The 23,053-nt window shown below is 34.4% G+C and overlaps 18 non-coding genes across 18 annotated transcripts; 9 read left to right on the top strand and 9 right to left on the bottom strand.

Annotated features, from left to right (window-relative positions):
- The first annotated feature begins 907 nt into the window (after positions 1–907).
- TRNAQ-CUG (transfer RNA glutamine (anticodon CUG)) lies at positions 908–979 on the top strand. Its single transcript has one exon. It is a non-coding gene; the product is annotated as a tRNA-Gln (tRNA).
- Positions 980–1,805: 826 nt separating this feature from the next.
- TRNAQ-UUG (transfer RNA glutamine (anticodon UUG)) lies at positions 1,806–1,877 on the bottom strand. The gene has a single exon. It is a non-coding gene; the product is annotated as a tRNA-Gln (tRNA).
- A 1,550-nt stretch (positions 1,878–3,427) lies between these two features.
- TRNAQ-CUG (transfer RNA glutamine (anticodon CUG)) lies at positions 3,428–3,499 on the top strand. The gene has a single exon. It is a non-coding gene; the product is annotated as a tRNA-Gln (tRNA).
- Positions 3,500–4,325: 826 nt separating this feature from the next.
- On the bottom strand, positions 4,326–4,397 carry TRNAQ-UUG (transfer RNA glutamine (anticodon UUG)). The gene has a single exon. It is a non-coding gene; the product is annotated as a tRNA-Gln (tRNA).
- Positions 4,398–5,947: 1,550 nt separating this feature from the next.
- On the top strand, positions 5,948–6,019 carry TRNAQ-CUG (transfer RNA glutamine (anticodon CUG)). The gene has a single exon. It is a non-coding gene; the product is annotated as a tRNA-Gln (tRNA).
- An 826-nt stretch (positions 6,020–6,845) lies between these two features.
- TRNAQ-UUG (transfer RNA glutamine (anticodon UUG)) lies at positions 6,846–6,917 on the bottom strand. The gene has a single exon. It is a non-coding gene; the product is annotated as a tRNA-Gln (tRNA).
- Positions 6,918–8,467: 1,550 nt separating this feature from the next.
- Positions 8,468–8,539, top strand: TRNAQ-CUG (transfer RNA glutamine (anticodon CUG)). The gene has a single exon. It is a non-coding gene; the product is annotated as a tRNA-Gln (tRNA).
- An 826-nt stretch (positions 8,540–9,365) lies between these two features.
- Positions 9,366–9,437, bottom strand: TRNAQ-UUG (transfer RNA glutamine (anticodon UUG)). Its single transcript has one exon. It is a non-coding gene; the product is annotated as a tRNA-Gln (tRNA).
- A 1,550-nt stretch (positions 9,438–10,987) lies between these two features.
- On the top strand, positions 10,988–11,059 carry TRNAQ-CUG (transfer RNA glutamine (anticodon CUG)). Its single transcript has one exon. It is a non-coding gene; the product is annotated as a tRNA-Gln (tRNA).
- An 826-nt stretch (positions 11,060–11,885) lies between these two features.
- On the bottom strand, positions 11,886–11,957 carry TRNAQ-UUG (transfer RNA glutamine (anticodon UUG)). The gene has a single exon. It is a non-coding gene; the product is annotated as a tRNA-Gln (tRNA).
- A 1,550-nt stretch (positions 11,958–13,507) lies between these two features.
- Positions 13,508–13,579, top strand: TRNAQ-CUG (transfer RNA glutamine (anticodon CUG)). The gene has a single exon. It is a non-coding gene; the product is annotated as a tRNA-Gln (tRNA).
- An 826-nt stretch (positions 13,580–14,405) lies between these two features.
- TRNAQ-UUG (transfer RNA glutamine (anticodon UUG)) lies at positions 14,406–14,477 on the bottom strand. Its single transcript has one exon. It is a non-coding gene; the product is annotated as a tRNA-Gln (tRNA).
- A 1,550-nt stretch (positions 14,478–16,027) lies between these two features.
- On the top strand, positions 16,028–16,099 carry TRNAQ-CUG (transfer RNA glutamine (anticodon CUG)). Its single transcript has one exon. It is a non-coding gene; the product is annotated as a tRNA-Gln (tRNA).
- Positions 16,100–16,925: 826 nt separating this feature from the next.
- TRNAQ-UUG (transfer RNA glutamine (anticodon UUG)) lies at positions 16,926–16,997 on the bottom strand. Its single transcript has one exon. It is a non-coding gene; the product is annotated as a tRNA-Gln (tRNA).
- A 1,909-nt stretch (positions 16,998–18,906) lies between these two features.
- TRNAQ-CUG (transfer RNA glutamine (anticodon CUG)) lies at positions 18,907–18,978 on the top strand. The gene has a single exon. It is a non-coding gene; the product is annotated as a tRNA-Gln (tRNA).
- An 826-nt stretch (positions 18,979–19,804) lies between these two features.
- TRNAQ-UUG (transfer RNA glutamine (anticodon UUG)) lies at positions 19,805–19,876 on the bottom strand. The gene has a single exon. It is a non-coding gene; the product is annotated as a tRNA-Gln (tRNA).
- A 1,550-nt stretch (positions 19,877–21,426) lies between these two features.
- TRNAQ-CUG (transfer RNA glutamine (anticodon CUG)) lies at positions 21,427–21,498 on the top strand. Its single transcript has one exon. It is a non-coding gene; the product is annotated as a tRNA-Gln (tRNA).
- An 826-nt stretch (positions 21,499–22,324) lies between these two features.
- TRNAQ-UUG (transfer RNA glutamine (anticodon UUG)) lies at positions 22,325–22,396 on the bottom strand. The gene has a single exon. It is a non-coding gene; the product is annotated as a tRNA-Gln (tRNA).
- Between the last annotated feature and the right edge of the window lie 657 nt (positions 22,397–23,053).

Genomic DNA, 23,053 nt, shown 5'->3' with positions numbered 1-23,053 from the left:
CAATTTTGATCTAACAATATAGTTGATTTATACAAAGCATATCATATGATTTGTGAATAATCTTAAAAGAGAAAATTAGATCAGTACCTGTGAGGCCTCCAAGCAAAAGCGTATGTTTCACGATTGCAGATCGACTGTTGAAAATCAGCATGAAAAACGTTTTATTTCACAATTTCCATACTAATATACAAAAAACATTTGTACTATCTGAATGATACCGTCATTGTGGTTCTCTAGGTTTGATTTAAGAACACTTCTCTTTCAAAATGTGCTAAATTCGCCTTATCAATAGCGCAGAAAGCTTCAAAAAGGGATGCTGGGAATCAGGCCTCTGAAATGCATTTCAGAAAAACAGGATAGGATTTCTTAATGTCACACTATTTTGTGTAGGAATGTGATGTAAACGTATTATAATGTTTGTATTTCTGTAACTTGTTCAAGCTGATGGACGTTTTGAAAGGAATCAATAAGTGTCTCTTTCAACCTACTGGTGTTGGATTTGAGCTATCAATAAACAAAGATGACAGAAATGGAAAAGGTCAAGAGTAATAAAATAGTACCCCCAACATTTGGACTGGTACCTTTGCATGCAAAGTCCAAAGTGCCAATCATTGCTCTTTGGCGCAGCCCATGTGAGAGACAAAGAAATGGGTGTATTAGTTTGGAAATGTAAAATGTTTTAATATGACACAGTAAAAGATGATCATTATGATATAACTTGCCTATCCTGATAAACGTTTGCATATTTAACACTGTTATGGAGAATGTATCTGAACAGAATCAAATCACATTATAGCTCTTTACACTATGAGCATTCAACAGAGATATCCTTTCATCAATGTAAGAAATGCCCCCGCACTAATGCGCTCTCTTTTGTCTCAATGGAAAAATGACTCATGTATGGGAGGGTTCCATGGTGTAATGGTTAGCACTCTGGACTCTGAATCCAGCGATCCGAGATCAAATCTCGGTGGGACCTACTTGAATTATGAGATTTACTATTTCACCCATTTCTTAGAATTTGGTCTTGGAAAAACATAACGTCAATGTTTTATACTGATACTTATCAACGTATAAGTATGCATCTATGTATACATAGCTATATCCGTCTAGATAGCGATAAGACTATATAAAGAAATCAAATATTCATAAACATATGTATTGAAGCTGAAAACTAAAAACTGTTGTTTCCCATCCACAATTTAAACATTAGGTTCATTTCCTCTCTCATCTATATGACCAGTAATGAGATAGTTAATTTTTGCTGATTTCTTATATGACAACATGCTTGACTTACACAGTGCATTTAATTGTGAATTTCTTTGAAAGAGAAATTCAGATTATTACCTTTGACACGTCTTTCGAAAGATTTTACTTTATGGTTATGGATTTACTTTAGAAAATCAGAGTGTAAATATATGTGTGTCTGAATTTCACGATTGTTATTCAAAACGTCATATCTTCTGTCCCCATAATACACAATTTGATTCCTCAAGTTTTGTTTTAATGAAGGATTTCCAATTAAAAAGTTCCATCTTCCCCTTATCAATAACAGTAAGATTTAAGAAAGTAATATCTTGCATCAGCCCCCTGTGATGAGTTTGAGAAAACAGAGTCAGCTGGCAAAATGTCTCATTATTTTGAGCCATTTAATTTCCATGTTTTCTAAAAGTTCTATCATTTGCTCACATCGAATAGACTTTCAGAATACAATCAATAAATTAATGTTTCACTCTACCCGTGTTAGATTTGTGATATTTATGAATACACTTGACAAAAAAAGATTTGATCAACAGTCATGAAAGTGGTCCCACCGAGATTTGAACTCGGATCCTTGGATTCAAAGTCCAAAGTGCTAACCACTACACCATGGAACCTCCCATGTGACAAGGGAGCAAATTGCTGCAGCAATGTGAACATTTCAAAGTTTTTAATGTTCTACAGTCAAAGACCAACAGAATGTTATTACCTTTCTATTCTGTTCAACTTTTGCATATTGAACTATGTTAGGGAAGGATGTTGCCCAGAGGACTCAAGTAACGCTATCACTCTGTTGAACAGTACTTTTTATGTGAGATACGATTTTGCAATAAAAGATAAGATTCCCCCGTGAATGCAATCTCTTCTCTCAAAATGAAAAGCTCAACCTGGTACAGGTGGGTTGATGGTATCATGCTTAGCACTCTAGACTCTGAAAACCGGGATCTGAGTACAAATCACAGTGGGACTTATCTAAACTTTACGATTTTCTTTTCCATTCAGTTCTTAGAATTATTAATTGGAAAAACATCTCATTTACTTATAAACTTGTACATATCCACTTTACACGTATGTATCTCCCTATATCTTGCTATATGTCTCTGTATATTTATAGGACAACATAAACACATACATTATAAAAATGCATATAATTAGTAGAGGTGAAAATAATGAAAAGTTGTTGCCTCTCCACATTTGAAACATGAGCTTCTTCTCCTTACTCTTCTATATGTCATGAAATTGAGATAGTCACTTTTTACTCAATTTTGATCTAACAATATAGTTGATTTATACAAAGCATATCATATGATTTGTGAATAATCTTAAAAGAGAAAATTAGATCAGTACCTGTGAGGCCTCCAAGCAAAAGCGTATGTTTCACGATTGCAGATCGACTGTTGAAAATCAGCATGAAAAACGTTTTATTTCACAATTTCCATACTAATATACAAAAAACATTTGTACTATCTGAATGATACCGTCATTGTGGTTCTCTAGGTTTGATTTAAGAACACTTCTCTTTCAAAATGTGCTAAATTCGCCTTATCAATAGCGCAGAAAGCTTCAAAAAGGGATGCTGGGAATCAGGCCTCTGAAATGCATTTCAGAAAAACAGGATAGGATTTCTTAATGTCACACTATTTTGTGTAGGAATGTGATGTAAACGTATTATAATGTTTGTATTTCTGTAACTTGTTCAAGCTGATGGACGTTTTGAAAGGAATCAATAAGTGTCTCTTTCAACCTACTGGTGTTGGATTTGAGCTATCAATAAACAAAGATGACAGAAATGGAAAAGGTCAAGAGTAATAAAATAGTACCCCCAAGATTTGGACTGGTACCTTTGCATGCAAAGTCCAAAGTGCCAATCATTGCTCTTTGGCGCAGCCCATGTGAGAGACAAAGAAATGGGTGTATTAGTTTGGAAATGTAAAATGTTTTAATATGACACAGTCAAAGATGATCATTATGATATAACTTGCCTATCCTGATAAACGTTTGCATATTTAACACTGTTATGGAGAATGTATCTGAACAGAATCAAATCACATTATAGCTCTTTACACTATGAGCATTCAACAGAGATATCCTTTCATCAATGTAAGAAATGCCCCCGCACTAATGCGCTCTCTTTTGTCTCAATGGAAAAATGACTCATGTATGGGAGGGTTCCATGGTGTAATGGTTAGCACTCTGGACTCTGAATCCAGCGATCCGAGATCAAATCTCGGTGGGACCTACTTGAATTATGAGATTTACTATTTCACCCATTTCTTAGAATTTGGTCTTGGAAAAACATAACGTCAATGTTTTATACTGATACTTATCAACGTATAAGTATGCATCTATGTATACATAGCTATATCCGTCTAGATAGCGATAAGACTATATAAAGAAATCAAATATTCATAAACATATGTATTGAAGCTGAAAACTAAAAACTGTTGTTTCCCATCCACAATTTAAACATTAGGTTCATTTCCTCTCTCATCTATATGACCAGTAATGAGATAGTTAATTTTTGCTGATTTCTTATATGACAACATGCTTGACTTACACAGTGCATTTAATTGTGAATTTCTTTGAAAGAGAAATTCAGATTATTACCTTTGACACGTCTTTCGAAAGATTTTACTTTATGGTTATGGATTTACTTTAGAAAATCAGAGTGTAAATATATGTGTGTCTGAATTTCACGATTGTTATTCAAAACGTCATATCTTCTGTCCCCATAATACACAATTTGATTCCTCAAGTTTTGTTTTAATGAAGGATTTCCAATTAAAAAGTTCCATCTTCCCCTTATCAATAACAGTAAGATTTAAGAAAGTAATATCTTGCATCAGCCCCCTGTGATGAGTTTGAGAAAACAGAGTCAGCTGGCAAAATGTCTCATTATTTTGAGCCATTTAATTTCCATGTTTTCTAAAAGTTCTATCATTTGCTCACATCGAATAGACTTTCAGAATACAATCAATAAATTAATGTTTCACTCTACCCGTGTTAGATTTGTGATATTTATGAATACACTTGACAAAAAAAGATTTGATCAACAGTCATGAAAGTGGTCCCACCGAGATTTGAACTCGGATCCTTGGATTCAAAGTCCAAAGTGCTAACCACTACACCATGGAACCTCCCATGTGACAAGGGAGCAAATTGCTGCAGCAATGTGAACATTTCAAAGTTTTTAATGTTCTACAGTCAAAGACCAACAGAATGTTATTACCTTTCTATTCTGTTCAACTTTTGCATATTGAACTATGTTAGGGAAGGATGTTGCCCAGAGGACTCAAGTAACGCTATCACTCTGTTGAACAGTACTTTTTATGTGAGATACGATTTTGCAATAAAAGATAAGATTCCCCCGTGAATGCAATCTCTTCTCTCAAAATGAAAAGCTCAACCTGGTACAGGTGGGTTGATGGTATCATGCTTAGCACTCTAGACTCTGAAAACCGGGATCTGAGTACAAATCACAGTGGGACTTATCTAAACTTTACGATTTTCTTTTCCATTCAGTTCTTAGAATTATTAATTGGAAAAACATCTCATTTACTTATAAACTTGTACATATCCACTTTACACGTATGTATCTCCCTATATCTTGCTATATGTCTCTGTATATTTATAGGACAACATAAACACATACATTATAAAAATGCATATAATTAGTAGAGGTGAAAATAATGAAAAGTTGTTGCCTCTCCACATTTGAAACATGAGCTTCTTCTCCTTACTCTTCTATATGTCATGAAATTGAGATAGTCACTTTTTACTCAATTTTGATCTAACAATATAGTTGATTTATACAAAGCATATCATATGATTTGTGAATAATCTTAAAAGAGAAAATTAGATCAGTACCTGTGAGGCCTCCAAGCAAAAGCGTATGTTTCACGATTGCAGATCGACTGTTGAAAATCAGCATGAAAAACGTTTTATTTCACAATTTCCATACTAATATACAAAAAACATTTGTACTATCTGAATGATACCGTCATTGTGGTTCTCTAGGTTTGATTTAAGAACACTTCTCTTTCAAAATGTGCTAAATTCGCCTTATCAATAGCGCAGAAAGCTTCAAAAAGGGATGCTGGGAATCAGGCCTCTGAAATGCATTTCAGAAAAACAGGATAGGATTTCTTAATGTCACACTATTTTGTGTAGGAATGTGATGTAAACGTATTATAATGTTTGTATTTCTGTAACTTGTTCAAGCTGATGGACGTTTTGAAAGGAATCAATAAGTGTCTCTTTCAACCTACTGGTGTTGGATTTGAGCTATCAATAAACAAAGATGACAGAAATGGAAAAGGTCAAGAGTAATAAAATAGTACCCCCAAGATTTGGACTGGTACCTTTGCATGCAAAGTCCAAAGTGCCAATCATTGCTCTTTGGCGCAGCCCATGTGAGAGACAAAGAAATGGGTGTATTAGTTTGGAAATGTAAAATGTTTTAATATGACACAGTAAAAGATGATCATTATGATATAACTTGCCTATCCTGATAAACGTTTGCATATTTAACACTGTTATGGAGAATGTATCTGAACAGAATCAAATCACATTATAGCTCTTTACACTATGAGCATTCAACAGAGATATCCTTTCATCAATGTAAGAAATGCCCCCACACTAATGCGCTCTCTTTTGTCTCAATGGAAAAATGACTCATGTATGGGAGGGTTCCATGGTGTAATGGTTAGCACTCTGGACTCTGAATCCAGCGATCCGAGATCAAATCTCGGTGGGACCTACTTGAATTATGAGATTTACTATTTCACCCATTTCTTAGAATTTGGTCTTGGAAAAACATAACGTCAATGTTTTATACTGATACTTATCAACGTATAAGTATGCATCTATGTATACATAGCTATATCCGTCTAGATAGCGATAAGACTATATAAAGAAATCAAATATTCATAAACATATGTATTGAAGCTGAAAACTAAAAACTGTTGTTTCCCATCCACAATTTAAACATTAGGTTCATTTCCTCTCTCATCTATATGACCAGTAATGAGATAGTTAATTTTTGCTGATTTCTTATATGACAACATGCTTGACTTACACAGTGCATTTAATTGTGAATTTCTTTGAAAGAGAAATTCAGATTATTACCTTTGACACGTCTTTCGAAAGATTTTACTTTATGGTTATGGATTTACTTTAGAAAATCAGAGTGTAAATATATGTGTGTCTGAATTTCACGATTGTTATTCAAAACGTCATATCTTCTGTCCCCATAATACACAATTTGATTCCTCAAGTTTTGTTTTAATGAAGGATTTCCAATTAAAAAGTTCCATCTTCCCCTTATCAATAACAGTAAGATTTAAGAAAGTAATATCTTGCATCAGCCCCCTGTGATGAGTTTGAGAAAACAGAGTCAGCTGGCAAAATGTCTCATTATTTTGAGCCATTTAATTTCCATGTTTTCTAAAAGTTCTATCATTTGCTCACATCGAATAGACTTTCAGAATACAATCAATAAATTAATGTTTCACTCTACCCGTGTTAGATTTGTGATATTTATGAATACACTTGACAAAAAAAGATTTGATCAACAGTCATGAAAGTGGTCCCACCGAGATTTGAACTCGGATCCTTGGATTCAAAGTCCAAAGTGCTAACCACTACACCATGGAACCTCCCATGTGACAAGGGAGCAAATTGCTGCAGCAATGTGAACATTTCAAAGTTTTTAATGTTCTACAGTCAAAGACCAACAGAATGTTATTACCTTTCTATTCTGTTCAACTTTTGCATATTGAACTATGTTAGGGAAGGATGTTGCCCAGAGGACTCAAGTAACGCTATCACTCTGTTGAACAGTACTTTTTATGTGAGATACGATTTTGCAATAAAAGATAAGATTCCCCCGTGAATGCAATCTCTTCTCTCAAAATGAAAAGCTCAACCTGGTACAGGTGGGTTGATGGTATCATGCTTAGCACTCTAGACTCTGAAAACCGGGATCTGAGTACAAATCACAGTGGGACTTATCTAAACTTTACGATTTTCTTTTCCATTCAGTTCTTAGAATTATTAATTGGAAAAACATCTCATTTACTTATAAACTTGTACATATCCACTTTACACGTATGTATCTCCCTATATCTTGCTATATGTCTCTGTATATTTATAGGACAACATAAACACATACATTATAAAAATGCATATAATTAGTAGAGGTGAAAATAATGAAAAGTTGTTGCCTCTCCACATTTGAAACATGAGCTTCTTCTCCTTACTCTTCTATATGTCATGAAATTGAGATAGTCACTTTTTACTCAATTTTGATCTAACAATATAGTTGATTTATACAAAGCATATCATATGATTTGTGAATAATCTTAAAAGAGAAAATTAGATCAGTACCTGTGAGGCCTCCAAGCAAAAGCGTATGTTTCACGATTGCAGATCGACTGTTGAAAATCAGCATGAAAAACGTTTTATTTCACAATTTCCATACTAATATACAAAAAACATTTGTACTATCTGAATGATACCGTCATTGTGGTTCTCTAGGTTTGATTTAAGAACACTTCTCTTTCAAAATGTGCTAAATTCGCCTTATCAATAGCGCAGAAAGCTTCAAAAAGGGATGCTGGGAATCAGGCCTCTGAAATGCATTTCAGAAAAACAGGATAGGATTTCTTAATGTCACACTATTTTGTGTAGGAATGTGATGTAAACGTATTATAATGTTTGTATTTCTGTAACTTGTTCAAGCTGATGGACGTTTTGAAAGGAATCAATAAGTGTCTCTTTCAACCTACTGGTGTTGGATTTGAGCTATCAATAAACAAAGATGACAGAAATGGAAAAGGTCAAGAGTAATAAAATAGTACCCCCAAGATTTGGACTGGTACCTTTGCATGCAAAGTCCAAAGTGCCAATCATTGCTCTTTGGCGCAGCCCATGTGAGAGACAAAGAAATGGGTGTATTAGTTTGGAAATGTAAAATGTTTTAATATGACACAGTAAAAGATGATCATTATGATATAACTTGCCTATCCTGATAAACGTTTGCATATTTAACACTGTTATGGAGAATGTATCTGAACAGAATCAAATCACATTATAGCTCTTTACACTATGAGCATTCAACAGAGATATCCTTTCATCAATGTAAGAAATGCCCCCACACTAATGCGCTCTCTTTTGTCTCAATGGAAAAATGACTCATGTATGGGAGGGTTCCATGGTGTAATGGTTAGCACTCTGGACTCTGAATCCAGCGATCCGAGATCAAATCTCGGTGGGACCTACTTGAATTATGAGATTTACTATTTCACCCATTTCTTAGAATTTGGTCTTGGAAAAACATAACGTCAATGTTTTATACTGATACTTATCAACGTATAAGTATGCATCTATGTATACATAGCTATATCCGTCTAGATAGCGATAAGACTATATAAAGAAATCAAATATTCATAAACATATGTATTGAAGCTGAAAACTAAAAACTGTTGTTTCCCATCCACAATTTAAACATTAGGTTCATTTCCTCTCTCATCTATATGACCAGTAATGAGATAGTTAATTTTTGCTGATTTCTTATATGACAACATGCTTGACTTACATAGTGCATTTAATTGTGAATTTCTTTGAAAGAGAAATTCAGATTATTACCTTTGACACGTCTTTCGAAAGATTTTACTTTATGGTTATGGATTTACTTTAGAAAATCAGAGTGTAAATATATGTGTGTCTGATTTTCACGATTGTTATTCAAAACGTCATATCTTCTGTCCCCATAATACACAATTTGATTCCTCAAGTTTTGTTTTAATGAAGGATTTCCAATTAAAAAGTTCCATCTTCCCCTTATCAATAACAGTAAGATTTAAGAAAGTAATATCTTGCATCAGCCCCCTGTGATGAGTTTGAGAAAACAGAGTCAGCTGGCAAAATGTCTCATTATTTTGAGCCATTTAATTTCCATGTTTTCTAAAAGTTCTATCATTTGCTCACATCGAATAGACTTTCAGAATACAATCAATAAATTAATGTTTCACTCTACCCGTGTTAGATTTGTGATATTTATGAATACACTTGACAAAAAAAGATTTGATCAACAGTCATGAAAGTGGTCCCACCGAGATTTGAACTCGGATTCTTGGATTCAAAGTCCAAAGTGCTAACCACTACACCATGGAACCTCCCATGTGACAAGGGAGCAAATTGCTGCAGCAATGTGAACATTTCAAAGTTTTTAATGTTCTACAGTCAAAGACCAACAGAATGTTATTACCTTTCTATTCTGTTCAACTTTTGCATATTGAACTATGTTAGGGAAGGATGTTGCCCAGAGGACTCAAGTAACGCTATCACTCTGTTGAACAGTACTTTTTATGTGAGATACGATTTTGCAATAAAAGATAAGATTCCCCCGTGAATGCAATCTCTTCTCTCAAAATGAAAAGCTCAACCTGGTACAGGTGGTTTGATGGTATCATGCTTAGCACTCTAGACTCTGAAAACCGGGATCTGAGTACAAATCACAGTGGGACTTATCTAAACTTTACGATTTTCTTTTCCATTCAGTTCTTAGAATTATTAATTGGAAAAACATCTCATTTACTTATAAACTTGTACATATCCACTTTACACGTATGTATCTCCCTATATCTTGCTATATGTCTCTGTATATTTATAGGACAACATAAACACATACATTATAAAAATGCATATAATTAGTAGAGGTGAAAATAATGAAAAGTTGTTGCCTCTCCACATTTGAAACATGAGCTTCTTCTCCTTACTCTTCTATATGTCATGAAATTGAGATAGTCACTTTTTACTCAATTTTGATCTAACAATATAGTTGATTTATACAAAGCATATCATATGATTTGTGAATAATCTTAAAAGAGAAAAATAGATCAGTACCTGTGAGGCCTCCAAGCAAAAGCGTATGTTTCACGATTGCAGATCGACTGTTGAAAATCAGCATGAAAAACGTTTTATTTCACAATTTCCATACTAATATACAAAAAAAAATTGTACTATCTGAATGATACCGTCATTGTGGTTCTCTAGGTTTGATTTAAGAACACTTCTCTTTCAAAATGTGCTAAATTCGCCTTATCAATAGCGCAGAAAGCTTCAAAAAGGGATGCTGGGAATCAGGCCTCTGAAATGCATTTCAGAAAAACAGGATAGGATTTCTTAATGTCACACTATTTTGTGTAGGAATGTGATGTAAACGTATTATAATGTTTGTATTTCTGTAACTTGTTCAAGCTGATGGACAATTTGAAAGGAATCAATAAGTGTCTCTTTCAACCTACTGGTGTTGGATTTGAGCTATCAATAAACAAAGATGACAGAAATGGAAAAGGTCAAGAGTAATAAAATAGTACCCCCAAGATTTGGACTGGTACCTTTGCATGCAAAGTCCAAAGTGCCAATCATTGCTCTTTGGCGCAGCCCATGTGAGAGACAAAGAAATGGGTGTATTAGTTTGGAAATGTAAAATGTTTTAATATGACACAGTCAAAGATGATCATTATGATATAACTTGCCTATCCTGATAAACGTTTGCATATTTAACACTGTTATGGAGAATGTATCTGAACAGAATCAAATCACATTATAGCTCTTTACACTATGAGCATTCAACAGAGATATCCTTTCATCAATGTAAGAAATGCCCCCGCACTAATGCGCTCTCTTTTGTCTCAATGGAAAAATGACTCATGTATGGGAGGGTTCCATGGTGTAATGGTTAGCACTCTGGACTCTGAATCCAGCGATCCGAGATCAAATCTCGGTGGGACCTACTTGAATTATGAGATTTACTATTTCACCCATTTCTTAGAATTTGGTCTTGGAAAAACATAACGTCAATGTTTTATACTGATACTTATCAACGTATAAGTATGCATCTATGTATACATAGCTATATCCGTCTAGATAGCGATAAGACTATATAAAGAAATCAATTATTCATAAACATATGTATTGAAGCTGAAAACTAAAAACTGTTGTTTCCCATCCACAATTTAAACGTTAGGTTCATTTCCTCTCTCATCTATATGACCAGTAATGAGATAGTTAATTTTTGCTGATTTCTTATATGACAACATGCTTGACTTACACAGTGCATTTAATTGTGAATTTCTTTGAAAGAGAAATTCAGATTATTACCTTTGACACGTCTTTCGAAAGATTTTACTTTATGGTTATGGATTTACTTTAGAAAATCAGAGTGTAAATATATGTGTGTCTGAATTTCACGATTGTTATTCAAAACGTCATATCTTCTGTCCCCATAATACACAATTTGATTCCTCAAGTTTTGTTTTAATGAAGGATTTCCATTTAAAAAGTTCCATCTTCCCCTTATCAATAACAGTAAGATTTAAGAAAGTAATATCTTGCATCAGCCCCCTGTGATGAGTTTGAGAAAACAGAGTCAGCTGGCAAAATGTCTCATTATTTTGAGCCATTTAATTTCCATGTTTTCTAAAAGTTCTATCATTTGCTCACATCGAATAGACTTTCAGAATACAATCAATAAATTAATGTTTCACTCTACCCGTGTTAGATTTGTGATATTTATGAATACACTTGACAAAAAAAGATTTGATCAACAGTCATGAAAGTGGTCCCACCGAGATTTGAACTCGGATCCTTGGATTCAAAGTCCAAAGTGCTAACCACTACACCATGGAACCTCCCATGTGACAAGGGAGCAAATTGCTGCAGCAATGTGAACATTTCAAAGTTTTTAATGTTCTACAGTCAAAGACCAACAGAATGTTATTACCTTTCTATTCTGTTCAACTTTTGCATATTGAACTATGTTAGGGAAGGATGTTGCCCAGAGGACTCAAGTAACGCTATCACTCTGTTGAACAGTACTTTTTATGTGAGATACGATTTTGCAATAAAAGATAAGATTCCCCCGTGAATGCAATCTCTTCTCTCAAAATGAAAAGCTCAACCTGGTACAGTTGGGTTGATGGTATCATGCTTAGCACTCTAGACTCTGAAAACCGGGATCTGAGTACAAATCACAGTGGGACTTATCTAAACTTTACGATTTTCTTTTCCATTCAGTTCTTAGAATTATTAATTGGAAAAACATCTCATTTACTTATAAACTTGTACATATCCACTTTACACGTATGTATCTCCCTATATCTTGCTATATGTCTCTGTATATTTATAGGACAACATAAACACATACATTATAAAAATGCATATAATTAGTAGAGGTGAAAATAATGAAAAGTTGTTGCCTCTCCACATTTGAAACATGAGCTTCTTCTCCTTACTCTTCTATATGTCATGAAATTGAGATAGTCAGTTTTTACTCAATTTTGATCTAACAATATAGTTGATTTATACAAAGCATATCATATGATTTGTGAATAATCTTAAAAGAGAAAATTAGATCAGTACCTGTGAGGCCTCCAAGCAAAAGCGTATGTTTCACGATTGCAGATCGACTGTTGAAAATCAGCATGAAAAACGTTTTATTTCACAATTTCCATACTAATATACAAAAAACATTTGTACTATCTGAATGATACTGTCATTGTGGTTCTCTAGGTTTGATTTAAGAACACTTCTCTTTCAAAATGTGCTAAATTCGCCTTATCAATAGCGCAGAAAGCTTCAAAAAGGGATGCTGGGAATCAGGCCTCTGAAATGCATTTCAGAAAAACAGGATAGGATTTCTTAATGTCACACTATTTTGTGTAGGAATGTGATGTAAACGTATTATAATGTTTGTATTTCTGTAACTTGTTCAAGCTGATGGACGTTTTGAAAGGAATCAATAATTGTCTCTTTCAACCTACTGGTGTTGGATTTGAGCTATCAATAAACAAAGATGACAGAAATGGAAAAGGTCAAGAGTAATAAAATAGTACCCCCAAGATTTGGACTGGTACCTATGCATGCAAAGTCCAAAGTGCCAATCATTGCTCTTTGGCGCAGCCCATGTGAGAGACAAAGAAATGGGTGTATTAGTTTGGAAATGTAAAATGTTTTAATATGACACAGTCAAAGATGATCATTATGATATAACTTGCCTATCCTGATAAACGTTTGCATATTTAACACTGTTATGGAGAATGTATCTGAACTGAATCAAATCACATTATAGCTCTTTACACTATGAGCATTCAACAGAGATATCCTTTCATCAATGTAAGAAATGCCCCCGCACTAATGCGCTCTCTTTTGTCTCAATGGAAAAATTACTCATGTATGGGAGGGTTCCATGGTGTAATGGTTAGCACTCTGGACTCTGAATCCAGCGATCCGAGATCAAATCTCGGTGGGACCTACTTGAATTATGAGATTTACTATTTCACCCATTTCTTAGAATTTGCTCTTGGAAAAACATAACGTCAATGTTTTATACTGATACTTATCAACGTATAAGTATGCATCTATGTATACATAGCTATATCCGTCTAGATAGCGATAAGACTATATAAAGAAATCAATTATTCATAAACATATGTATTGAAGCTGAAAACTAAAAACTGTTGTTTCCCATCCACAATTTAAACGTTAGGTTCATTTCCTCTCTCATCTATATGACCAGTAATGAGATAGTTAATTTTTGCTGATTTCTTATATGACAACATGCTTGACTTACACAGTGCATTTAATTGTGAATTTCTTTGAAAGAGAAATTCAGATTATTACCTTTGACACGTCTTTCGAAAGATTTTACTTTATGGTTATGGATTTACTTTAGAAAATCAGAGTGTAAATATATGTGTGTCTGAATTTCACGATTGTTATTCAAAACGTCATATCTTCTGTCCCCATAATACACAATTTGATTCCTCAAGTTTTGTTTTAATGAAGGATTTCCAATTAAAAAGTTCCATCTTCCCCTTATCAATAACAGTAAGATTTAAGAAAGTAATATCTTGCATCAGCCCCCTGTGATGAGTTTGAGAAAACAGAGTCAGCTCGCAAAATGTCTCATTATTTTGAGCCATTTAATTTCCATGTTTTCTAAAAGTTCTATCATTTGCTCACATCGAATAGACTTTCAGAATACAATCAATAAATTAATGTTTCACTCTACCCGTGTTAGATTTGTGATATTTATGAATACACTTGACAAAAAAAGATTTGATCAACAGTCATGAAAGTGGTCCCACCGAGATTTGAACTCGGATCCTTGGATTCAAAGTCCAAAGTGCTAACCACTACACCATGGAACCTCCCATGTGACAAGGGAGCAAATTGCTGCAGCAATGTGAACATTTCAAAGTTTTTAATGTTCTACAGTCAAAGACCAACAGAATGTTATTACCTTTCTATTCTGTTCAACTTTTGCATATTGAACTATGTTAGGGAAGGATGTTGCCCAGAGGACTCAAGTAACGCTATCACTCTGTTGAACAGTACTTTTTATGTGAGATACGATTTTGCAATAAAAGATAAGATTCCCCCGTGAATGCAATCTCTTCTCTCAAAATGAAAAGCTCAACCTGGTACAGGTGGGTTGATGGTATCATGCTTAGCACTCTAGACTCTGAAAACCGGGATCTGAGTACAAATCACAGTGGGACTTATCTAAACTTTACGATTTTCTTTTCCATTCAGTTCTTGGAATTATTAACTGGAAAAACATCTCATTTACTTATAAACTTGTACATATCCACTTTACACGTATGTATCTCCCTATATCTTGCTATATGTCTCTGTATATTTATAGGACAACATAAACACATACATTATAAAAATGCATATAATTAGTAGAGGTGAAAACAATGAAAAGTTGTTGCCTATCCACATTTGAAACATGAGCTTCTTCTCCTTACTCTTCTATATGTCATGAAATTGAGATAGTCACTTTTTACTCAATTTTGATCTAACAATATAGTTAATTTATACAAAGCATATCATAAGATTTGTGAATAATCTTAAAACAGAAAATTAGATCAGTACCTGTGAGGCCTCCAAGCAAAAGCGTATGTTTCACGATTGCAGATCGACTGTTGAAAATCAGCATGAAAAACGTTTTATTTCACAATTTCCATACTAATATACAAAAAACATTTGTACTATCTGAATGATACCGTCATTGTGGTTCTCTAGGTTTGATTTAAGAACACTTCTCTTTCAAAATTTGCTAAATTCGCCTTATCAATAGCGCAGAAAGCTTCAAAAAGGGATGCTGGGAATCAGGCCTCTGAAATGCATTTCAGAAAAACAGGATAGGATTTCTTAATGTCACACTATTTTGTGTAGGAATGTGATGTAAACGTATTATAATGTTTGTATTTCTGTAACTTGTTCAAGCTGATGGACGTTTTGAAAGGAATCAATAATTGTCTCTTTCAACCTACTGGTGTTGGATTTGAGCTATCAATAAACAAAGATGACAGAAATGGAAAAGGTCAAGAGTAATAAAATAGTACCCCCAAGATTTGGACTGGTACCTTTGCATGCAAAGTCCAAAGTGCCAATCATTGCTCTTTGGCGCAGCCCATGTGAGAGACAAAGAAATGGGTGTATTAGTTTGGAAATGTAAAATGTTTTAATATGACACAGTCAAAGATGATCATTATGATATAACTTGCCTATCCTGATAAACGTTTGCATATTTAACACTGTTATGGAGAATGTATCTGAACAGAATCAAATCACATTATAGCTCTTTACACTATGAGCATTCAACAGAGATATCCTTTCATCAATGTAAGAAATGCCCCCGCACTAATGCGCTCTCTTTTGTCTCAATGGAAAAATGACTCATGTATGGGAGGGTTCCATGGTGTAATGGTTAGCACTCTGTACTCTGAATCCAGCGATCCGAGATCAAATCTCGGTGGGACCTACTTGAATTATGAGATTTACTATTTCACCCATTTCTTAGAATTTGGTCTTGGAAAAACATAACGTCAATGTTTTATACTGATACTTATCAACGTATAAGTATGCATCTATGTATGCATAGCTATATCCGTCTAGATAGCGATAAGACTATATAAAGAAATCAATTATTCATAAACATATGTATTGAAGCTGAAAACTAAAAACTGTTGTTTCCCATCCACAATTTAAACGTTAGGTTCATTTCCTCTCTCATCTATATGACCAGTAATGAGATAGTTAATTTTTGCTGATTTCTTATATGACAACATGCTTGACTTACACAGTGCATTTAATTGTGAATTTCTTTGAAAGAGAAATTCAGATTATTACCTTTGACACGTCTTTCGAAAGATTTTACTTTATGGTTATGGATTTACTTTAGAAAATCAGAGTGTAAATATATGTGTGTCTGAATTTCACGATTGTTATTCAAAACGTCATATCTTCTGTCCCCATAATACACAATTTGATTCCTCAAGTTTTGTTTTAATGAAGGATTTCCAATTAAAAAGTTCCATCTTCCCCTTATCAATAACAGTAAGATTTAAGAAAGTAATATCTTGCATCAGCCCCCTGTGATGAGTTTGAGAAAACAGAGTCAGCTCGCAAAATGTCTCATTATTTTGAGCCTTTTAATTTCCATGTTTTCTAAAAGTTCTATCATTTGCTCACATCGAATAGACTTTCAGAATACAATCAATAAATTAATGTTTCACTCTACCCGTGTTAGATTTGTGATATTTATGAATACACTTGACAAAAAAAGATTTGATCAACAGTCATGAAAGTGGTCCCACCGAGATTTGAACTCGGATCCTTGGATTCAAAGTCCAAAGTGCTAACCACTACACCATGGAACCTCCCATGTGACAAGGGAGCAAATTGCTGCAGCAATGTGAACATTTCAAAGTTTTTAATGTTCTACAGTCAAAGACCAACAGAATGTTATTACCTTTCTATTCTGTTCAACTTTTGCATATTGAACTATGTTAGGGAAGGATGTTGCCCAGAGGACTCAAGTAACGCTATCACTCTGTTGAACAGTACTTTTTATGTGAGATACGATTTTGCAATAAAAGATAAGATTCCCCCGTGAATGCAATCTCTTCTCTCAAAATGAAAAGCTCAACCTGGTACAGGTGGGTTGATGGTATCATGCTTAGCACTCTAGACTCTGAAAACCGGGATCTGAGTACAAATCACAGTGGGACTTATCTAAACTTTACGATTTTCTTTTCCATTCAGTTCTTAGAATTATTAATTGGAAAAACATCTCATTTACTTATAAACTTGTACATATCCACTTTACACGTATGTATCTCCCTATATCTTGCTATATGTCTCTGTATATTTATAGGACAACATAAACACATACATTATAAAAATGCATATAATTAGTAGAGGTGAAAATAATGAAAAGTTGTTGCCTCTCCACATTTGAAACATGAGCTTCTTCTCCTTACTCTTCTATATGTCATGAAATTGAGATAGTCACTTTTTACTCAATTTTGATCTAACAATATAGTTGATTTATACAAAGCATATCATATGATTTGTGAATAATCTTAAAAGAGAAAATTAGATCAGTACCTGTGAGGCCTCCAAGCAAAAGCGTATGTTTCACGATTGCAGATCGACTGTTGAAAATCAGCATGAAAAACGTTTTATTTCACAATTTCCATACTAATACGTGGAGTAGTGTGGCTCACTGGTTAGAGGCGGCAGACCCGAGAGCAGAAGTCGGCCCGGGACCAGGGTTTGATTCCCGACGCGGCAGGGTCGTGGACCTTGGTCAGCGGACTCGATAGTTCTTGCTTCGGTGCTTACTCTAATCAGGGATCACACTCAGCAACTCTGGGCATTAGCTTGTCTAATCTCCACAACGGCCCCACCAATTCCGGGGATGCCTGGCTCCACCTTGGGGACTCCCAGCAGGGACCATCCCACAGGGAAAGCCAGGACGGGTTCCCCAGAGTTATACAGCGCTGGGACGCCCCGTTGCTGGGGCAGCTGTGCGCTTTACAAGTATTTTACATTTACATTTAATATACAAAAAACATTTGTACTATCTGAATGATACCGTCATTGTGGTTCTCTAGGTTTGATTTAAGAACACTTCTCTTTCAAAATGTGCTAAATTCGCCTTATCAATAGCGCAGAAAGCTTCAAAAAGGGATGCTGGGAATCAGGCCTCTGAAATGCATTTCAGAAAAACAGGATAGGATTTCTTAATGTCACACTATTTTGTGTAGGAATGTGATGTAAACGTATTATAATGTTTGTATTTCTGTAACTTGTTCAAGCTGATGGACGTTTTGAAAGGAATCAATAAGTGTCTCTTTCAACCTACTGGTGTTGGATTTGAGCTATCAATAAACAAAGATGACAGAAATGGAAAAGGTCAAGAGTAATAAAATAGTACCCCCAAGATTTGGACTGGTACCTTTGCATGCAAAGTCCAAAGTGCCAATCATTGCTCTTTGGCGCAGCCCATGTGAGAGACAAAGAAATGGGTGTATTAGTTTGGAAATGTAAAATGTTTTAATATGACACAGTCAAAGATGATCATTATGATATAACTTGCCTATCCTGATAAACGTTTGCATATTTAACACTGTTATGGAGAATGTATCTGAACTGAATCAAATCACATTATAGCTCTTTACACTATGAGCATTCAACAGAGATATCCTTTCATCAATGTAAGAAATGCCCCCGCACTAATGCGCTCTCTTTTGTCTCAATGGAAAAATGACTCATGTATGGGAGGGTTCCATGGTGTAATGGTTAGCACTCTGGACTCTGAATCCAGCGATCCGAGATCAAATCTCGGTGGGACCTACTTGAATTATGAGATTTACTATTTCACCCATTTCTTAGAATTTGCTCTTGGAAAAACATAACGTCAATGTTTTATACTGATACTTATCAACGTATAAGTATGCATCTATGTATACATAGCTATATCCGTCTAGATAGCGATAAGACTATATAAAGAAATCAATTATTCATAAACATATGTATTGAAGCTGAAAACTAAAAACTGTTGTTTCCCATCCACAATTTAAACGTTAGGTTCATTTCCTCTCTCATCTATATGACCAGTAATGAGATAGTTAATTTTTGCTGATTTCTTATATGACAACATGCTTGACTTACACAGTGCATTTAATTGTGAATTTCTTTGAAAGAGAAATTCAGATTATTACCTTTGACACGTCTTTCGAAAGATTTTACTTTATGGTTATGGATTTACTTTAGAAAATCAGAGTGTAAATATATGTGTGTCTGAATTTCACGATTGTTATTCAAAACGTCATATCTTCTGTCCCCATAATACACAATTTGATTTCTCAAGTTTTGTTTTAATGAAGGATTTCCAATTAAAAAGTTCCATCTTCCCCTTATCAATAACAGTAAGATTTAAGAAAGTAATTTCTTGCATCAGCCCCCTGTGATGAGTTTGAGAAAACAGAGTCAGCTCGCAAAATGTCTCATTATTTTGAGCCATTTAATTTCCATGTTTTCTAAAAGTTCTATCATTTGCTCACATCGAATAGACTTTCAGAATACAATCAATAAATTAATGTTTCACTCTACCCGTGTTAGATTTGTGATATTTATGAATACACTTGACAAAAAAAGATTTGATCAACAGTCATGAAAGTGGTCCCACCGAGATTTGAACTCGGATCCTTGGATTCAAAGTCCAAAGTGCTAACCACTACACCATGGAACCTCCCATGTGACAAGGGAGCAGATTGCTGCAGCAATGTGAACATTTCAAAGTTTTTAATGTTCTGCAGTCAAAGACCAACAGAATGTTATTACCTTTCTATTCTGTTCAACTTTTGCATATTGAACTATGTTAGGGAAGGATGTTGCCCAGAGGACTCAAGTAACGCTATCACTCTGTTGAACAGTACTTTTTATGTGAGATACGATTTTGCAATAAAAGATAAGATTCCCCCGTGAATGCAATCTCTTCTCTCAAAATGAAAAGCTCAACCTGGTACAGGTGGGTTGATGGTATCATGCTTAGCACTCTAGACTCTGAAAACCGGGATCTGAGTACAAATCACAGTGGGACTTATCTAAACTTTACGATTTTCTTTTCCATTCAGTTCTTAGAATTATTAATTGGAAAAACATCTCATTTACTTATAAACTTGTACATATCCACTTTACACGTATGTATCTCCCTATATCTTGCTATATGTCTCTGTATATTTATAGGACAACATAAACACATACATTATAAAAATGCATATAATTAGTAGAGGTGAAAATAATGAAAAGTTGTTGCCTCTCCACATTTGAAACATGAGCTTCTTCTCCTTACTCTTCTATATGTCATGAAATTGAGATAGTCACTTTTTACTCAATTTTGATCTAACAATATAGTTTATTTATACAAAGCATATCATATGATTTGTGAATAATCTTAAAACAGAAAATTAGATCAGTACCTGTGAGGCCTCCAAGCAAAAGCGTATGTTTCACGATTGCAGATCGACTGTTGAAAATCAGCATGAAAAACGTTTTATTTCACAATTTCCATACTAATATACAAAAAACATTTGTACTATCTGAATGATACCGTCATTGTGGTTCTCTAGGTTTGATTTAAGAACACTTCTCTTTCAAAATGTGCTAAATTCGCCTTATCAATAGCGCAGAAAGCTTCAAAAAGGGATGCTGGGAATCAGGCCTCTGAAATGCATTTTAGAAAAACAGGATAGGATTTCTTAATGTCACACTATTTTGTGTAGGAATGTGATGTAAACGTATTATAATGTTTGTATTTCTGTAACTTGTTCAAGCTGATGGACGTTTTGAAAGGAATCAATAAGTGTCTCTTTCAACCTACTGGTGTTGGATTTGAGCTATCAATAAACAAAGATGACAGAAATGGAAAAGGTCAAGAGTAATAAAATAGTACCCCCAAGATTTGGACTGGTACCTTTGCATGCAAAGTCCAAAGTGCCAATCATTGCTCTTTGGCGCAGCCCATGTGAGAGACAAAGAAATGGGTGTATTAGTTTGGAAATGTAAAATGTTTTAATATGACACAGTCAAAGATGATCATTATGATATAACTTGCCTATCCTGATAAACGTTTGCATATTTAACATTGTTATGGAGAATGTATCTGAACTGAATCAAATCACATTATAGCTCTTTACACTATGAGCATTCAACAGAGATATCCTTTCATCAATGTAAGAAATGCCCCCGCACTAATGCGCTCTCTTTTGTCTCAATGGAAAAATGACTCATGTATGGGAGGGTTCCATGGTGTAATGGTTAGCACTCTGGACTCTGAATCCAGCGATCCGAGATCAAATCTCGGTGGGACCTACTTGAATTATGAGATTTACTATTTCACCCATTTCTTAGAATTTGCTCTTGGAAAAACATAACGTCAATGTTTTATACTGATACTTATCAACGTATAAGTATGCATCTATGTATACATAGCTATATCCGTCTAGATAGCGATAAGACTATATAAAGAAATCAATTATTCATAAACATATGTATTGAAGCTGAAAACTAAAAACTGTTGTTTCCCATCCACAATTTAAACGTTAGGTTCATTTCCTCTCTCATCTATATGACCAGTAATGAGATAGTTAATTTTTGCTGATTTCTTATATGACAACATGCTTGACTTACACAGTGCATTTAATTGTGAATTTCTTTGAAAGAGAAATTCAGATTATTACCTTTGACACGTCTTTCGAAAGATTTTACTTTATGGTTATGGATTTACTTTAGAAAATCAGAGTGTAAATATATGTGTGTCTGAATTTCACGATTGTTATTCAAAACGTCATATCTTCTGTCCCCATAATACACAATTTGATTTCTCAAGTTTTGTTTTAATGAAGGATTTCCAATTAAAAAGTTCCATCTTCCCCTTATCAATAACAGTAAGATTTAAGAAAGTAATATCTTGCATCAGCCCCCTGTGATGAGTTTGAGAAAACAGAGTCAGCTCGCAAAATGTCTCATTATTTTGAGCCATTTAATTTCCATGTTTTCTAAAAGTTCTATCATTTGCTCACATCGAATAGACTTTCAGAATACAATCAATAAATTAATGTTTCACTCTACCCGTGTTAGATTTGTGATATTTATGAATACGCTTGACAAAAAAAGATTTGATCAACAGTCATGAAAGTGGTCCCACCAAGATTTGAACTCGGATCCTTGGATTCAAAGTCCAAAGTGCTAACCACTACACCATGGAACCTCCCATGTGACAAGGGAGCAAATTGCTGCAGCAATGTGAACATTTCAAAGTTTTTAATGTTCTACAGTCAAAGACCAACAGAATGTTATTACCTTTCTATTCTGTTCAACTTTTGCATATTGAACTATGTTAGGGAAGGATGTTGCCCAGAGGACTCAAGTAACGCTATCACTCTGTTGAACAGTACTTTTTATGTGAGATACGATTTTGCAATAAAAGATAAGATTCCCCCGTGAATGCAATCTCTTCTCTCAAAATGAAAAGCTCAACCTGGTACAGGTGGGTTGATGGTATCATGCTTAGCACTCTAGACTCTGAAAACCGGGATCTGAGTACAAATCACAGTGGGACTTATCTAAACTTTACGATTTTCTTTTCCATTCAGTTCTTAGAATTATTAATTGGAAAAACATCTCATTTACTTATAAACTTGTACATATCCACTTTACACGTATGTATCTCCCTATATCTTGCTATATGTCTCTGTATATTTATAGGACAACATAAACACATACATTATAAAAATGCATATAATTAGTAGAGGTGAAAATAATGAAAAGTTGTTGCCTCTCCACATTTGAAACATGAGCTTCTTCTCCTTACTCTTCTATATGTCATGAAATTGAGATAGTCACTTTTTACTCAATTTTGATCTAA

The sequence above is a fragment of the Lissotriton helveticus genome, chromosome 4_1 (genome assembly GCF_964261635.1).
Source record: "Lissotriton helveticus chromosome 4_1, aLisHel1.1, whole genome shotgun sequence".
In the NCBI taxonomy this organism is placed as follows: Eukaryota; Metazoa; Chordata; class Amphibia; order Caudata; family Salamandridae; genus Lissotriton; species Lissotriton helveticus.
This window is presented reverse-complemented; position numbering and strand designations above follow the sequence as displayed.